At 36.7% G+C, this 17,179-nt stretch overlaps 1 long non-coding RNA gene across 1 annotated transcript; it reads left to right on the top strand.

Annotated features, from left to right (window-relative positions):
* Positions 1-344: 344 nt before the first annotated feature.
* LOC149822213 (uncharacterized) lies at positions 345-15,614 on the top strand. Its single transcript, XR_016426175.1, has 2 exons — positions 345-449; positions 15,093-15,614. It is a non-coding gene; the product is annotated as an uncharacterized LOC149822213 (long non-coding RNA).
* Positions 15,615-17,179: the final 1,565 nt, after the last annotated feature.

The following is a 17,179-nucleotide window of genomic DNA, read 5'->3' as shown; positions in this document are numbered from 1 at the left end:
AAGCCACTTGAATTAGATGAGGGGGGTTTTGAGAGTTTTTTTTCTAAACTTAGGTGCTTATTTGTAAAATTTAAAATATTAGGCGGTCCTCGTGCTTAGGTAAAAGGTTAGGCGCGTTTTTCGCAATTCTTTTTTTTTTTTTTAAATAAACCGATTGAAAACGATTCGATTCGATTCCTTCATGCTGATTTTCTGAACCTTTTTGAAAAGAGATTCTATTCATAAACCGATTTTGACAACATTGTTATTGCAAATATCTTCTCGAGATTTTTTTCCGAGAAAAAACAATTTAACATATCGCTAGGTTTTCCCTGGCCCAGATTTTCCGACAACGAGATCTGCAATATTGACCGGTTCGACTCACCAGAGTCGATATCAGCCTTATGCTTCAAAGGGTTTTTTAGGAGTGTGGATGTAACGTTCTCAGACGGCAGCCTAACGATCAAACAGTATGTAACATCTTTGATCTTCCCCCTTTCACTTTACCTTGCTTTTCTTCTATTTTTCACTCACTTATTCGTTTGGTGATTGATTGGTTGGTTTCATCGGTTCACGTCATTTGGTTTGATAGAAAGCTTAATTTTTTTTTCGGTGAGCAGAAAGCAATTCTTAGGGTGCGCGGTTGGGAAAATGAAGGTTCTTTTTGTTTGGGATCTGGGTGTTTTATGTTAATCTCTTTTGTGGGTATCATGAATTTGATGGTGTTTAAAGTTGATCGTATTTGTTTTTTTAATAATAGTGATGATGATGCAACTGATGAGAAGATGAGGAAAGTTCGGTTTGATTAAATCTGTTATGTAGTGGAAATGTCGTTTCTTGTAGTTTCGTGTTGAAGTTAGTGTGACATTGAGTCAATTTCTTGCTGGAAGGTATTTTGTTGTTATCAATCATGAAAAATTTATTGTCCCATTTGATTCTTTGGAAGATCGATAGAAGATTGCTACTTTGCGTGGAACCTCTTGGTTCTGTCAAAGAAAGTTTGTGTTTTTCCATATCTTCTGTTCGATTAACTTGTTTCAGTAGTGGACTTCACTTGCATTTAAATGTGCATAGTTACTTTACTCACATACAAGAAAGATAAAAGAAGCCACAGGTTCTTGAATTAGGGCTACTTGTTCCATCATCATCATCAAACCTTATCCCATCTACATGGGGCTGGCTTTGGAAGTCATATTTCTCCACATATTCCTATTTTAATGCTAATTGGTAACTCCACATACTTCTGTATCTCCACTTATTGTCTCCCTCCGAGTTGTTAGAGGTATCTATCTTTTCTTGGTCTCAGATAGCAGGTCTTAGCACTGGTTCTTTCAGCCCCTCTGTGTTCCTTCTCAACCATTTGGTTGAAAGCATCTTTCTTCTATGTCGATTCTTTTCCAAGAACAAGTTAATGGGGTAGGTCACGCTTGGTTATGTATTGCAACAATTTAGCAGTAGGCCTGACTTCAATACATATAAAGTTATGCAAGTCACCTGATTCAAAGTCCCTACATGTGAAATTTCCCAAGTTCTATTATAGATATGGAACTTGATCCAACTTTTGATGCAAAGTAATTGTTGTTTCTATCTAATAATTTCCATGGATGTGAAGGAAAGAGTAAGAAAGCTTGAGAGGGGAGAAGCTTCATCCCCAAGTCTATTCTCATAGGGCGTGTTTGGAAGTGAGAAAAATATCTCATAAGAAAGGAAAGTTTTACATATGAGAAGTTCTATGAAAAATTCTCTTGCTGCAAAATTTGCTCTTGTTTGTGTATAATAAAAAAATTGGACTAAAAAATGTGATGAAATTGGTAATGTTTCATATCTGTACTTGCAAATCTGAATTGTTTATTGAAATATACCAATAAACAATTTGTGTGCATTTTAGTTCTGTAGGTCTTTCCAATGAATCGACCCTTTGCTTGAAAAAGTAGTTACAAGAAAAACTAATAAATCATTGGAAATGGAAAAGAAAAACAAAAACAATTCAACTGATAAAGTTATTAAAAACTGTAATCCAATTCAGAGGAATAACTAAAACAGCCGAATAGTAGAAAGATGCCTTATTATTTCTAGTACCGATGATGTGTTGAATCTTCCCTGAAACAAGCATAGACTTGAACTTGGTAGACAGATGATGAACAACAATTGTTACTTAAAGGAATTAAAAAAGATTGAGATTTAGGAACAAAAATGGTACTAAGGAAACCTAGTTACGTTTGTTGGAAGGATAAACCTTCGGATTGACATCCATCACTGGATGATCTTATGTAATTTGATTCTTAGTCATTAATATATTTAGGGGCAACACCCAGCCTTCTCTTAAAAAAAAAGGAACAAAAATGAGAGTTTGCATTTTGAAGATCCAAGAGAACGAATGAAGAGAGGTGCTTTTGATGGGTTGAGGCCTTCCATGGATGCATGGCAGACGATAAGGAGATGGTGCTCAAATTGGCGGTTGTGCCATTGGTGAAAAATTAAACTGAAGGACAGAAGCAGTCTGAGGAAGCCCTGCATTTGGCTCAATGGTAACACAGAAATTTCCATGAGGTATTGTGGATATTAATCTATGTGGGATGAGTTCTTGCAAGGGAGTGATGGGACAAGAGAGCCCTTGCCTAGATGAGAAAGATTTCTCCAACTCTACAGGTGTAAAATTTTTTCCCTGGCCTAGAAAAATATACAGTTTTAGAAAAATTTTCATGGAAGAAATTCTCTCATTTGGAACCTTGAGAAAAAATGAAAATTTTTCTTTGCCACCTCCATTTTTGCTATCATTTTTTCACTTCCAAACGTGCCCATAGTGTGGAGGCTGCACATTTCTTTCTTTAATTAATAAGAGAGAGAGAGGCCCTAATGAGCTGGTATACAAAAGACACCATAATGTTGATTATTACAGTAATGCCACCCCAAGGCATATTACAAAAGAAACATTGAGAATACATGTGAAACAAAGAAACACCATATGAATACCAACTGAAATAAAGAATATATGGAATAGACACAACCAATACATGATGAGTGGCACAAACGAAAATACCCTGCTATATTAATACTTGACTCTGTCCTCATATCACTTGGGTTCACCTTATGATAAATAAACCTGTGTGAAATTGTAGCTTTGATATATCTCATTATATTCTTTAATGCTTCTAAGTGAACATTTGTAGGACAATTCATAAAGTGACATATTTTAGTTAATGACATCGGCAATGTCAGGTTTGGTGATGGTAAGATTTACAGTGCTTCTGCTATACGTTTGCAAAGTTCTGCATTTTTAGCTCTTCGCCGTCATGTTTATACAATTCGTTGCTAGGGGCCATTGAGGTGTCAATAGGCTTTCAACCATTAAAATTAAATCCCTGCAACATATCTAATGCATATTTCTGTTTCATGAAACTCATGCTTTCCTTATGTCTATTTATCTCAATCCCAAGAAAACATCTGAGAGGCCCTAGATCCTTTATCTTAAACTTCTTATTCAAGAATACCTTCACTTCATTAATCAATTAGTCTTCTTGAACTGCCCGTGATAATGATGCCATTAACATAAAGTAAGATTATGACAATATCTTTATCTCTATGATATATAACGAGAGAATTGCATGACACTGATCTATTAAAGCCTTGATATTTCATTTCGTCGTAGAAACTTTGGAATCATGTTCGTGAGATTTGTTTTAAACCATATATGGATGTCTTTAGTTTGAAAATAATTTCCTTGGACGGCTTGTTATAACCCTCTGCTCATATATTTCTTCGTTTAGATCTCCATGTAAAAGAACATTCTTCACATTGAGTTAATATAGGAGTCAATCAAGAGATAATGCCAAAGATGAAACCACACGAACTGAGACTATCTTAATAACTGGACTAAAAGTTTCTTCATAGTCCATGCCATGTTGATTGAACCCTTTCACCATCAGTCTTACCTTGTATATTTCCACTGTCCCAGCAGATTTGTACTTTATTTTATAAGTCCATTTGCTTCCAACAACATTTTTGTTACTTTGTGTTAGCATTATCATCCATCACATGCATTCTTTCCATCTCTTTACACATAATATCTATCTATTTTTTTTATCTTTAACTTGTTGATATAATGCTGGTGTTGAGAAGTGTGATATATGTTTTTTACTGTTCTGTGTGCTACCCCCTTTCTATATATATATTATTTAAAGGAGCATTTATGTACTTTGTCTTAGTTATAGCGCCAACCATTTTTGTCCTGTAGTGTATACAGGTTGTTCAGATTAAGTCATTTTTTAGTTGGGAAGACAGTGATTGTAATTTGGGTTCTGCTTTTATTGTTTTGAGTGAGTTTTGGTGGAGTTTTGAGGAATCCATTACAGGTGGTAACTGTGATTTCGGGCATTGTTGAAATCCGAGAATTGTTATTGCTTTATTCATGTGTTCTACAATTGTGGATGAGTGTGCATACATTTGTCGTGCTAATCTTATGCTAATTTCTTTGTGTGAAAGGATTTAATAGTGATCTTTTTGTGTTTTCTTGGTTGTGGTAGCCAATAGTTGATATTATAGAAATCTTGGTTGCAACCCCTCTTTGGGATATTGTTCTTGATATTGTGTGTTACATACAACATATATGAAGCATATTTGGTTTCTGCTGGTTGTGTTTTTCTCGTTCTTGTGCAGCTATATTGAGAAATTGTAGTTGTGGGTTGGGTGTGAGAAATCGAGAAGAAAAACACTATTCACATCATTCCCATCAAGATGTATGAGACTAACTACTCATATTGGACTGAATATGTAACATTGTAGTGGGTCTTGGTATGGTGGATACTTGGATGAGTCTAAAAGGAAACCGGAGAGTGATGATGAGAATTATGATGTTGCATTCGATGAGTGAGACAAAGACAATGCTAAGGTGAAATTGTGGTTGCTGAGTTCGGTAGAGCAGAATATTGCTCTAAACATATTGACATTTGAGAAAACAAAAGAAGCTCGGGACTATTTGAAGCAAATATATGAGCAATTTAATTAGGCTTTTAGATATCAGTTGCCTCAAGGTCTCAAAGTCTTGAGACAAGAGGGTGAAATCAATACAAAGTTTCTTTGCAAAATTTCAGCAGCTATGGGATGGGCTCACTCCTATACTTCCTAATGTAAGATGCACAAAATGCAAGAAATGTGTGGAGTGTAAGAAGCTTGAAGCTGAAGCCAAGGATCAACAATAGGTTATAGATTTGTTGATGGCTCTACACACCGAGTTTGATAGTGTGTGTGATGGGATTTTTCACCGAGCATCTCTTCCTACCCTAGTGCAGACCTTGTCTAAGTTAAAGCCTAAGGAGACAGGCAACTAATCTAATGAAGTGGATCTTAGAGGGAATGATACCACTTAGCCACTAAAGGCAAATGAACATAAACAACCACTTATGGCAAAAATAAAAACACAAGCCACTAGGGCAAATAGAGCACAAGCCACAAGGACTTAAGAGAGCACACTCAACTAAAAAAAATATTATTTTATTAATATCTCAAATATGCACAAAGAATGCATACAACACAAATGGGGGAGATCCCCTTTATATACACAAGGAAGCTAGCTGTTAGGTTTAACGGCTAGTCAAAGATGGTCAAAACCGAACAAAAACACAATAAAATAAAAGATAAAATGACAAAAGATACAAAAATATATTACAAAAAATATGTAATATATACATAGCTATGTCACATGGGTGCGGGTGCAGCGATGCGGCACTTTAAAAAAACTTGGGTGCGGCGGGGGTGCAGGAGGGTATATATATATAATTTTTAAGATTAACAGCTATGTCACATGGATTCAGCTAGCAGGGTTCCGCATTCGCATTGACTCGACACGGGTTCGGGTGCGGCACCGGGTGCGGTCAATGCACCCAAGGTCATTTTGGTCCAATTTTTCAGACTTAATTTTTTTTTGCCAAGAAAACTTTTTTTGCCCAATATGTCACAGGGATTCTCCAACTAGGTGCCGCACCCGCACCCGATGTGGTCAACCTGACCCTGGGTGTAGTCAACGCACCCAGGGTCATTTATGTCCAACTTTTGGACTTTATATATATATATTTATTTATATATTTATATTTATATATATATTTTTGCCGCACCCCTGCACCCCCACACCCGGGTTTTTTGGAAGTGCCGCATCCCCGCACCCGTACCCGCACCCGCACCAATGTGACATAGATTAATAGTCTATATTGCAGCAAAACTTTGTGATAAAAAATCAAATGTTTTAGTTGAATTAATTTGATATTAAAGCATATTTTCTAGTAACAAGCCATGATAAATGCATCTACATGCATATTTGGATTTAGGAAAAACACTAACTATGAATTTTCTTTTATCTGGTGTATGTGCGTGTCACAAATATCACCCACATTTTGAAAATATTGCGATAAATTAGTGATATTTTCAAATGACAATATTATAACAAAAAGTACTATTTATTATTTTTAAAATATTATCTGTTTTTAAATATCACGTCTTTAACATGATATTAACACCATAAAAACACTTTTGCTTATTGTTTATATGATATGTTTATATATGTTAATATACTGTTATTTTCTGAAATATTCGTGAGAATGAGACTGGGAGAGAGAGGTACACAATAAGGGGAAAGAGATTACGCAATAACAGAGGAAAAGGGGGAAACTGGAAAGAGATTGAGAGATATATAGAGAGAGAGGTAGTCGAGAAGAGAGATTGAGAGACAAGGGGAGAGAGAGATTGAGAGAGAGAGAATGCGTACCTGGGTTGGAGATGGAGAGGAGGCGTCGCCGGACGGTGGTAGCTCGTAGTCATTGCCGATGTCGGGGTCGAGAGGAGAGGGCAAATTTTTTTTGCCTTAATCTTCCTCTCATCCCATTTCATCAAGCTCTTTTTTTTTTAAGTCCAAAATTTGGATATTTATGACCCTTGTGCGTTGACCGCACCCAGGGTTGGGTTGACCGCACCAGGTGCCGCACCCGCGTTGCCAACGTGGGTGTGGCATCTGGTTGGCTGAATCCCTGTGACATAGATACATAGTATATACATATGCCTATACACATTTAAATGTATATATATATATATATAAATGTATATATATAAATGTATATATATATATATATCTAACTTGCCCCCTTAAATTTACAATGAAATCACCGAAAGTTTGCCCAAAAGATAGTGAAATCAAGGTGTCAGGAGTGCTTTGGTGAAGAAGTTTATCAATTCATGCTTAGATGTGACATATGAAAGCGTGATAGTTCCTTTTAGATACTTCTCGCAAACATTATGACAATCCATCTTAATATGCTTAATTCGCTCATGAAACGTATGATTGATGGCTATATATATGACACTTTTGTTGTCGCAACATAGCTTGGAGGGTTGAGCTATGTGAACTCTAATATCCTTAAGTAACTTCAACCACACGAGCTCCGAAGTAGTAGTCATTATGACTTTATATTTCGCTTTGGTTGATGATAGTGACACTTTTTGTTGCTTCTTTGTAACGATCCCAACTAACCCTCGTAAAAATAGTGGATTTTTTTTTAAACAATTGTGGAAACTCACCCAAGGATCTGGGGCATCACAAATTTAATATACCAAACCACAAACCAAACCCTGCATTGAATCAACTGAAGAAATAAATCAAACTTTATTAATTTAATCAAGCTGTCAAATAGTTTAAGACATAAAAATCGTCTATGTCTAATCAAGCCATCCTGTCAGAAACCAGAATACCAGTCACAACTCTCGAAGCCTCCAACTAGTCGGTCAGAGACATCATTGAGCATCCGAGCCTATAAAACAATTTTAAGAGCACGGGTAAGAACCGAAGTCATTTCACGAATTCTTCTAAAAATCCAAACAGTAAAGAAAATTGCATAAATAAATTCATGCATAAATTTTAGAGGAATACCATAAGCTACAACTTACCACAACTACTTTACCATTCAAGTATTCGACTAGATATTATGCAGAAACAAATATTATGCAAAGCCAAATATGCTTAATGCATGAACTAATGTTGAACAGTAAAATATGCATGATTCAATGTATATACATGAATAACTTATTAAGTTATTTATCAGAGTTGCTTTTGCATGCATGTCTCTATTAAATGCACACAAATTTAATTTTCACTTTTCTTTAAACCCGCGGATACTCAAAACCAGTGTTGTGAAAAGCGTTGAGGCGTAGCGAGGCGCACCACCAAAATCTGAGGCGAGGCGTAAGCCTCGAGGCGCAAAGCGTAAGCCTAAAAAAAAAAATTCGAACTTAAAAAAACAATAAAAATTAACTAAAATTATAAATAAATAAGAAATGCTTTATTGATGAAGCACCAACCAACACGAAATAAAAAATCTCAAATAAATACAGAAAAAATATGAGATTAACATGTAAAAGTAACTCATTTACTAACTCTTTTAGCTCTAGCACATCAGCCAATTTGGACAGGAGCCCAATCCCAAGTTGAGCCAGGATTTTCAACAATGAATTAAAAGAAGGGGGAAGAGAATGGACTGTATACAGGTGGATTGTCCTGAGCAGAATTGTATAATGGTCTGACCTAGATCCAGATCCAACTGGATGAGTGCATCTGACTCATGTAGTTCGAATCTAGCCAGATGGGACCATACATAAAATACCATATCCTACTCAACTTGTTCAGTAACAGGACAAGCCCCCATCTCCAGCTGATTTTGCTCATCATGAAACCCTTGACATATTAGAGGACATGTTGGTAGCTTGTGAAAGTAAAAAATCAAGAATGCCTCTCAATGAATTCACTCTGTAGCATTGAAAATTTCAAGCCAGTGGAAAACGAAGCAATTATAACCAAAACCATCTCTAATACAGACGTTGATTTGGTGGTAGAAGCATAAAAGGAAACACAAACAAAGTAGAGATTAAATACCTGCAATAACTGCCTCACTACAACAATCTGCCTACTCACAACGAAAGGCGACGACAGGGGCTCCGCCCCCTGTCAGTCGACCAAGAGAGAAAAGTAGAGGGGGGGGGGAACCCCCTGCCGACGAGAGGCGACGACAGGGGGCACCGCCCCCCTGTCGATCGACCCCAAAAAAAAGGCAGGGGGTAACTTGAGGTTCCAGAAAAACCAGCTTAGAGCATTTCCTAAGGTATCGCGATCGACAATCAAAAAACCAAAAAATCACGGCAGCATCTCTTAACAGCATCACTTCGTCGGACTTTTCTGCATAAATTGATAACAGATCACTGCCTCCGAATCCGTACTCTTTCCGGAGTTTGATCTAACGCACGACGAATTCATTCGGAGAGTTGCTTCTCTTTCTAAAGATTTAACTGGCGGAGTATTTGCCACCAGCTTGCCGGTAACACATACAGGTGCTATCAAAAGTGAAGGCTTTCACAAACGGCACCGTTGGGAATCCACTGGAAAGACAGTGAAGGCTTTCACTGAAAACAGCAGTACAGGTGCTATCAAAAGTGAACCTGAGAAGCACATCTTGGAGATCGATGGTCGATCCCGAGAAGGCGGATCGCTGTAGGATTGGGATGAGTTGGGTCTCGTTAATCTCTTGGGTAGTCCGGGCCATGAATTGCCAGAAAAGCTTGAACAGACGTGAGCATTTGCAATCTTCCTCTGCATCTTCCACGATTTTGCCGGCGTCGCGGCTGCTTTCGGCGAGAAGGACGAGGTCGAGAAGGGAGAGACGAGAGAGAGGGGCTGCGAGAGAGAGAGGGAGAGACTGTGAGAGAGAGGGGATGCGAGAGAGGGAGAGACAGACGAGATAGAGAGGGGCTGCAACAACCAAATTAGGGCCCCCGACCCTTATTAGGGTCGGGGTGACATTTTAATGTTGGTCAAATGAGGGCTTTGACCCTCATTTGACCAACAAAATGAGGCGTGCGCGCCTCACCGTGAGGCACGCCTCGCCTCGAGGCGTATGCCTCAAGGCGCATGAGGCGTACGCCTCCATGCTTTTACGCTTTATACCTGCGCTTCAAGGCACAAAGGCCCTCGCCTTGAGGCGAGACGCACTTTTTGTGCCTTGAGGCGCGTTTTTGATAACACTGCTCAAAACAGACACAAATTCACGAAGTCCAAGTTAGGTTATCAGTTGTATCTTAACATAATTTGTATTTTATTAATGGGTTCTACACTTGTTCCTCAACCGATATCAGAAATCAACACTATCCATCGAAATATTAGAAATCAATATCTAATGCCGAGACATCAAAGAAATCAACATCCACTAACACCACTTTCCTTTAAAATCAAGCAAAATTTGGGTTAAATTCAAGCAGAATTTGCGTTATATATTGTTGGATGTGGCTCAAAATCCTGAGTTCAACAATATTTTATTTTTTTGAATTCGGGTTACGGTTGGCCCGAAAATCACATTTTTTCAAAAAAGGCCCGCTTAGATGAGACCGAGTCTGGATTGGATCGGACCTGATCCGATCTATATGATCCAAGTTAATATGAATCTGAACTTAGTTCAAGACCCATATTAATTAGGATTTGATCCAGCTTAGGATCCATATCAATTTTGGATTTGGATCTTGGATCCAGATCCAGGCCTAAAATCCAGATCCAACAAAATTAAAATTGTAAAATCAGTATAAAGGTTTAATTTGAAGATATTTAATATTAAAAAGACTCCCAGAGTGATAAGCCACCCTCTGGAAATTTTTGAGTAATTATTAAATAATACATAATAAAAAGTAATAACTGAAATGAGTAATTATTAACTCATTTGCTGGTATATTCTGAAATTTATTAGATGAGGTAGTTAACTAATTAGGGTTTCTAGAAGTGTCCATAGTTATCATGAGATAAAAAGTAAAAAGAAGGTAAGTAGTAAAGATAATAAAGAAAAAAAAAGTTGGGAAAAGTCAACAAGGAAATCTTGTGGGATTAAGAAAGGGAGTTGGAGATAGACTCCCATATGGGAAGTTCTATCTCCAGCCCACAATGAGAAACCCTAGAGGGGGCGTCACCCTCTAGAGGCTTCTCTCATTATAAAACTTTAAAAAAAAGGAAGGAAGAAAGAAAAGAAAGAAAGAAGAAAAGAGAGAGAGAGAGAGAGAGAGAGAGAGAGAGAGAGAGAGAGAGAGAGAGAGAGAGAGAGGAGGAGAAAAAGAAAAGGAAGAAAAGGAAGGAGAAGATCCATCACCTTCTCCTGTCATCCGATGTTTTCTCCAAACTTTTTGAACTGTAAACAAAGGTGCGGGTTTTTCTTTTGATTCGAATGGGGAAAAAGGGCTTAAATCAGATTTAGGTAATGTTTTTTAAGGAACCCATGAATCAGATTTGTTTTCCCTTGTTCAACTTACAAAAGATTCCATTCATGCATGGTTGTTTACATGTATTTCAGATTTAGAATTGATTCTATAGCAAAAACATGTTTTACTTATGATTCGTGCACATATGCGTGTATATATATATATATATATATATATATATATATATATATATATATATATATATATATATATATATACATGATGCTGTCCAGGTGTATCGTGTTCCCGGTTTTGGCCAGATTTGACCCAAACCGGGTCTGTCGCAGCATTATATATATCAACAACAAACAACAAATCTGGGCTTTGACAGTTTATGCAACTTCCCAGCCTCGGCTAGGGCTTTAACAGACTTCAAATCTGCCCAGCCGAACTGCAGATCGGCTGGGCTCATTAAGCCCCACATACTTCGATATATATATATATATATATATATATATATATATATATATAAAGACTGGTACAGTGTGGGCACTGTTGTTTCTGATAAAGCCCCAGCTGACTGCATCGGCTGGGCACTGTTGTTCTTTTTCTGATCAAGCCCCAGTTGACTGCATCGGTTGAAACACAGATTTTTACGAGATATTACAGGAACACTCTAGGTTTCAACATCCCATCTTGAGACCGTGTTATCATATGATGGGTTCTAGTACTTGGTATACCAATAACTACAGCTGAGTCAACAACACCTCCCCGCGCAAAGTGGTTGAATATTTCTAAAACCGTGACCGGGAGGTGAACCACCATATCGGATTCAGGAGCACAATTGTACATAGAGTTTTAATATCCTCACGGTCCTCATGACCGCCATCTAAGACTCACATTGTGGAAGGAACATCAAGGAAGAGATTAATTACACTGTATGGTATCTTTTACCTTTTTACATACATTTCAAGTTCTTTACACAAGAACCGTTTTGAAAATCAATATGCAAAACTAATTTCGGGTCCTGACCCTCACAATTTAACAATGCAATTAACTTTGAAAAACAAAAAAATTTTAGAAATAAATTTTGTAATGCGTAAATAAAATCAACATCAGTTGGAGCAACACATACTCTTGGCCTACACGACATAAAGTGGTTCACATCTGACCACCAACATATCCCAAAAGTGATTTATGCAAACTTACAAAATTTCAGTGAACAAGCAACACACAGTTTCCAAACATGTTCACAATGCACATTCAAAACACAAAATATGAATGCATATTAAGCAAGCACATACGCATGCAAATAGATGCTTGCAGAAGACACCATTCATGATCAATTCCATGAATAAACAACCAAACATGCATATGATCACAATCATGCAAACATCAATTTATTTTCAGATTTATGCATATGATATGCACAATTGCAAACTCATCAAATCAGGATCAGGTTTATGTATCATTTCAAAAAAAAAAAGAATACATATATCAATTAACATGTACATGACCAATTTCATGAACTCAATCAACTATGCAAAAATTTTACCTCTGCTCGTCCGATTAACAAGTCAACAACTAGGGACTAGGGCTGATCCATGTACATGATCAAAATCCGGCCAATGCTGAAAAATATGTGTTAACATTCTGCTGGCTAATCTATGTACATGTTGACGAACATGTGCATGGGTTGGCCAGACCAAAAGCACATATAGACCAGCCTGCTGGTATATCCATGTACATGTTTACAAATATGTACATGGGTCGGCCAGACTAAAAATATATATTTAACAGCTTGCTGGCTGATCCATGTACATGTTCACAAACATGTACATGGGTCTGCCAGACTTGTGTACACTCATGGACAACATGCTGGCTGTAATATCATGTGTTTTTGTACTGTGTTAGACTTGGAAATTTTTGAAAATTTAGTTGTGTTGTAGAAACATCGGTAAAACACTCTATGTTAGGTTATGGTGAGTGAGTCCGGGCTTGGCCCAGGTCTCATCGGCAAGACCTAAATGAGCCAAGCCAGATATGATAAAAACTTTTATTTTCAAGGTTTACTTAAGTTGTGATGTTAAGACTACTACAAGGTTAATTCCCGAAGAGGAGGAATCAGAAGAACTAGGAGTGTGTTCCACAAATGAGTCTGCTTCTATGGTATTGGACGCAGAGGGTGATTGTTCACAAAATGTTTCATTTGGGTTTATAGCGTCAGGATCAGATTAGGTTTGATGGGGATATGAACACTCATAGGAGACTTGAGTGGAATTGATTGGGTTGTATAAGTGGACTGGTGAGAATGGTTGAGATTCACAGTTTTCTTGATATGTTTAGATTTGTTGGGGTTCTGATTTTGAAGCCAGCTAACCACTTCATCAAGAGTGACAGGTTAATTGACACCAACTTATATAAATTTTAATTCATGAAATAAAACATGCTGAGAGATACACTTTATCGTAGCATAGATATCCTTTTATTGAGTACTGTAACCAATAAAAACACATGCTTTAGACTTTGCCATCAACTCGTGTTTGTTGTATAGAACCAATAAAGGGTATGTGCACCCAACCACCTTGGGATGATCCTACCCTGATTATCTTTTAAACAACTCATATGGAGTTTTGAACTCTTGATTTGAACTAAGCAGTCTATTTATTAGATAGACTGCTGTTCAGAAAGCATCAACCCAAAATGGTGTACTCATCGATCCATACATCAACATACTCATACCAACTCAACAGCATGCCTATGTTTACCCTCAACAACCCCATTTTGTTGGGGTGTATGAGGGCAAAAACTCCACCTTGAAACACCATGCTTGTGTAAAATATCTGAAAAGACGGTATTTATGAATTCACCACCCCCCATTACTATGAAAAACCTTGATTTGAAAACCCAATTGTTTCTCCACAATGTTTTAAAAAACTTCAAATACTCTAAGAGCATCATACTTTTTTACGAGAGGGAAAAACTATGAGAAATGTGAAAAATCATCTACCAAAAGCATATAGAAATGATACCCTTCTCTTGAAACTATAGGAGATGGTCTCCATAAATCTACATGAACCAGGTTCTAAAGGTTTATTAGCAATGTAGTTAGCTGATTCAAATGTAACTTATGCATCTTAGCAACTGCACATCTAAAACATAAATCAAAAGAAGTTTTATAACCAATAAACTTCAAATGCTTGTCATTTTCCAAAAATCTAAAACGGTTTGGTTAGGATGTCCTAACCGACTGTGCCACCTCTCACACTAGGTACAGATGAAACAAGTGAAATAGGAAGAATGAGAAAGCAGCAGAAAGGAAAAAAAGAAAGCAAGAGAAGGAAGGAAAGAGGAAAGAGGAAAGAGGAAAGAGAGAAAAAGAGAAATAAAGAGAGGATTGAAAGTACCTCTTGATGATTTAGATGGCATCAATTCTTGGCTCTGAAACCATAATAATTTCCATGGATGTGCAGGAGGAAGAAAGTTTGAGGGCAAAATTTTAGCCCCAATTCTAATCTGTGTGAAGGATACACACTTCTTTCTTTTATTAATAAGAGAGAGGGGCCCTAATAGGCCAGTATACATAAGTCTACATAATATTGATTATTACAACAATGCCACTCTAAGTCATATTACAAAAGAAACATGGAGAATACATTTGAAACTAAGAAACATTATATGAATAACTGAAATAAAGAATATATGGAATGGATTCAGTCAATACATGATGGGTAGCACAGCAATATGAAAAACACAAAAATACACCTGATGTATTACTGCTTGACACTATCTTGGTAAACTGTGATGTTGCTTGGGGAAATGGTCCGTCCTTTCTAGTTAGAGTGATAAATTTACTTGCTACATAAATTTATCTCTAGCCCTAATAAATCTTGTTCTTGTTTAAGGTAGAAATTTTGAAAGTTTGATTCAATTGCTGCTGTAGAGGTATGGGTGAAAAGAAGAAATTGTCTCCATGTGATGTTGCAGCCCTAAAGAAATGTTTGGAGGAAAACAAAGGTGACCACACAAAATGCCAGTCGCTAGTTGAAGATTTCAGAAGTGCTTGTTCTGCAAAAAAGCAGCCTTCATCTGCTCAAACCCCTCCAAAGTCATCTTAGCATAGGGGCTTTGATGTAACCAATTGTTCGGGATGCCATGCATTGTTTGTATTTACAGTGTGGGATTCTTTATCTTAAATTAAGACTTGAATGGAAGGGTTTTACTGCCAAATAATACATAAATTTTCTTTTCCAAGTGAAATACACAAAAAACTTGACAATGGGGCCTGTTTTACTTCAGATGTTGCCTTTGTGCACTTTAGGTGATTCCTAAACCACAAACCTGTATCTTAATGACTGATGGCTTTGGAAACTTCACTCTGTTTCTATCATTCTAAATCCTTCACAATCTTAACAAATAGCACATAATTCTGGTTCAGTAAAATTACTGAGTTTTTGTCTTGATATCCTAAATGTCCTAAAATGTTATTATGGGAAGTAAAGTATGCTATGCTGAGGGGAAATAATACTATGCTAAAGAAAGATAATCCTATGGTAAGAGATGTCCACAATCTAGATTTAGCTAGAATTGAGTATCTCAGCAAAATTGCAAATTTGAATCCATTGTTAAGGTTCTGGAAATTTCTATTTTGATTTATTTTTTCATACTTTTCTTTTTGATATTTATTGAGGGGAAACCCTGATTCAGGTTTTTTCTTATAGTGTCAACTGTGACGTTAAAATATTAAATAATCCTTTAGCTTTAACAAAGGAACCAAATGGAGAATGTCAAGCCCTTCAGAAACCCTCCTTGAAAAGCTTTCAAGCAAATTATTGATGGAAGATGTTACTTTCATAGTCTCCACACTAACTTCAATCTTGTGTGGAGAGTGTTGGGCTGCTGGATGAACTCAGCAGAGACTTGATCCTGAAGTTATTAATGATCTCTCTCTCTCTATATATATATCTATATCTATCTATCTATCTATCTATATATATATATATATATATATATATATATATATATATATATATATATATATATATATATATATATATATATATATATATATATATATATATATATATATATAGTAAGTGGTAGCTGCCTAACACTTTTTGAACCTAAGCTTTGGAAGGATTTTTTCTATGTTTTCTAAAATTTGACCATACAAATGTAATCTACATGCTTGATTTTATAGGAATAGACTCTCAGATTGTCTGATTCCAACACACAGTTAGGTTTTTATAAGATTTAAAAATCAACGGTCTATAATTTTTAAAATATTATGTGTTTAAAAAATCATCTTTTTATGAAAAAAACATTATCAAAGTGTTATTTCCTAGCAAATCGACTATGCTGCAGATTTGCAAACAACATCTGAAAAATTCCTATTCGGTAGTGGCAGGCTGGTGGAAGTGATAAGCAGTTACCACTTTTCTCTCTCTCTCTCTCTCTCTCTCTCTCTCTCTATATATATATATATATATATATATATATATATATATATATGTGTGTGTGTGTGTGTGTGTGCGCGCGCGTGCGATCCTGAAGACTGGCACTGTATTATATGATACCATGATCTGGTTTTGCTTGGGGCATGTTTGGAAGCAAGAAAGCTGTAGGAAAAGTGATGCAAAAATGAAAAATTCGTATAGATTTTCTGACCCTTCCAAATGGGAGAAACTTTCTCTTTGAGAGGGTTTTTCTAAAAAGTACACTTTCTGATAGAAAACATTTCTCCATGGGGAAGGGGGGGAGGGGGGGTTAGAAGAATGTTTCTTACTATGAGAAAATTTATGTTTACACTCCCCACCATCAATCCATCTCACCACCACCATCTCAATATACTACCACCCATCACCATCACCACCACCCATCTCACCCCCACCGATCGGTCATGGGAGGCTAGTGACCACCCGCCAGTGGTGCATCTTGTTCACGGTGATTGTAAGGACCCAAAATTGACCCTCAAAATTTTGTGATTTTTTTT

Source organism: Nuphar pumila, chromosome 11 (assembly GCF_984573655.1).
Source record: "Nuphar pumila chromosome 11, dmNupPumi1.hap1.1, whole genome shotgun sequence".
NCBI classification, from domain to species: domain Eukaryota; kingdom Viridiplantae; phylum Streptophyta; class Magnoliopsida; order Nymphaeales; family Nymphaeaceae; genus Nuphar; species Nuphar pumila.
The sequence above is the reverse complement of the archived record's forward strand: the minus strand, read 5'-3'. Positions and strand labels throughout refer to the sequence as shown.